Source organism: Euprymna scolopes, chromosome 21 (assembly GCF_053919585.1).
Source record: "Euprymna scolopes isolate OS-2025 chromosome 21, ASM5391958v1, whole genome shotgun sequence".
Classification (NCBI taxonomy): domain Eukaryota; kingdom Metazoa; phylum Mollusca; class Cephalopoda; order Sepiida; family Sepiolidae; genus Euprymna; species Euprymna scolopes.
The window spans coordinates 116,215,436-116,218,045 of NC_136502.1; positions in this window are offsets into that span (position 1 = coordinate 116,215,436).

Below are 2,610 nucleotides of genomic sequence, written 5' to 3' on the forward strand. Positions count from 1 at the left end.
TAGGAGCCTATTCGTGACCACACACGTACGCACACACACACACACACACACACACACACACACACACACACACACACACACACGCACACGTATATTTTTATACAAATAAGTCACACGCATATATATATATATATATATATATATATATATATATATATATATATGCGTGTGACTTATTTGTATAAAAATATACTTATATATAAATGTATAAAAGATATACTTATATATAAAAATATACTTATCTCCGAGTATATATACTTATATAATATATACTTATATATAAAAATATACTTATCTCCGAGTAACAAAAAAAGCTACGCAAAAGCGCATACGTTTTGTAATTTCCGAAAATCAATACTGTAAACACATATAAAAAACATCTTACTTATCCTTTTTTTCGCTGGTGATAGCTTATGTGCAAGATTGCTATCTACAGATAAGTTTCAAATCTGAACTTTAAACAATCAACATGTCTAGCTACACTAACGATCTATTATATGATGAAACAGCTGTCTGTACAGGATACAGTATTTCTATTAATAATACGACAATCTCTACTCATATATAGAAGGCACTTTGTGTGCGTGTGTTTGTGTGTGAATTCGTTTCCTTTGTTCACTGAAACGGCTTGGACAATTTTTTGTTCTAATTTTACACAAATGTATTTTATGTGTCTGGGAGTTTTCTTAGATAGGTTTAGTATCGGAATGCCTCCAGTAAGTATCAAAAATCGAAAATAAATAAAATTCGATTAAAGAAGGAACAATCCATTTTTTTTACCAAAGTTAACATCCTTATACAGCCAAAAACCACTAGTGCATTTGAGAAATTTTATCATCGCACAAGCAGAAGTGCCTGGTGTATAAAATTAACAGTAAATTCTTTGATAAGATAGGGGCGCGTTCGAAATTAATATTTCTGCTTAGAACACAATTAAACCATTTTGCATTATAAATTTTAATTCAATCCATTATATAAAAATAATTTTATAAAAGCAGCAGTAGGTTCTCAACTGTGCAATGTAAACTACAATGCATTGTGGACTGAATCACTACATGTGAAGCATGTGAAGCATGTGAAGCATGTTGTATTGTTGCAGGTCTCCGACTATAGAAAGCAATCATTGGATTTGATTGAAAAAAATTGTTGACTTCATCGATTTCGATGATCATAAAATTATTGGAAGTGTAGAATGATGATTAATCCTCATTTAATCCTGGGCAACGCCGGGTCTCCCTCCTAGTTTTTTTGTTTTTGCACATTTATATTTCTTTACATTAATTGTACCTATGTCTATCAGCGTTAGTTTATATAGCTATGAAACTTGAATGTGTTTTTTTTTTGGGGGGGGGGAGAACATAGATTTCTTTCAATAAATGTAAGCAGTTGATCAATTTCCCGTTTCATTTATTTTTTTCTATCAACTTAATTTATTTTCTCCGAGTAACAAAAAGAGGAAAGAAAAAAAAAAAAAAAAAAAAAAAAAATATATATATATATATATATATATATATATATATATATATATATATATATATATATATATAGTCATCCACATGCAGTACTGTTAGTTGTATCACAACTCATCAGTGCTGCTGGATTAGCACCTTTACCTAACCGGGGATTGTACCTTCAACCATTGCATTGATAGTCAATATATATATATGTATATATACATATATATAGTCATCCACATACAGTACTGCTCATCAGTGCGGTTAGACAAGCAACTACCTCAAGCCAAGATCGAAACCCAACCTCTCTAATGACAGTCGGAGCTTCTACCTGTTGCGCTATTCGGCTGCTGCTATGTGGGCAGTAAATAAACAATGTTTTGACATTGTCCAAATACCTAAGCTCAATTTGTTTACACAAAGAGCATCGGTTAATATGCTAATGGTAATTTGTATACCACTTCCCAATATGCTCAACCCACGATCGGAAGCATATATATATATATATATATATATATATATATATATATATATATATATATGTGTGTGTGTGTGTCTGTGTGTGTGTGTGTGTGTGTGTGTGTGTGTGTGGAAATATGTTTATTCAATTATATTTTACCTTTTATTTATACCAATCCTTTAATTTATGAAGCTTAATATAATTACAAAGCATATAACAAATAAATGACAAAAGTCTATATTGCAAATTTCAAGATGCAAGATGTTGCCCATCTTACAATTTATTTCTTTAAGTACGTTGACATGAACAATTCTTGGTAGCACCTGTTTCATATTAATATAATAATTAAATTAATGATTTTGCGCTACGAAACAGGTGCTGACAAATCAATATTTGATTTTGACTAACAATTTAAATTCGATTCAATTTCTTTGTAAATATATTTTATCTCACTCAGAATATTTTCGCAGGAAGTCATCTTTCCTTCCAGCAACGAATGTCAATTACTAATGCAAGCGATTTTTGCTTTCAGCAGCAAATTTTACTACTGATAGTAAATAGCCTTGATATTCATTCTTTCATTTACTAGTACCAAATAACTTTTAATATAAACAACTATAAACAGCTTTATAAAATATGTACAAAATGATGTCACCGATTATATGGCAAGCATTAGAAATCCCTACTGATCAGTTA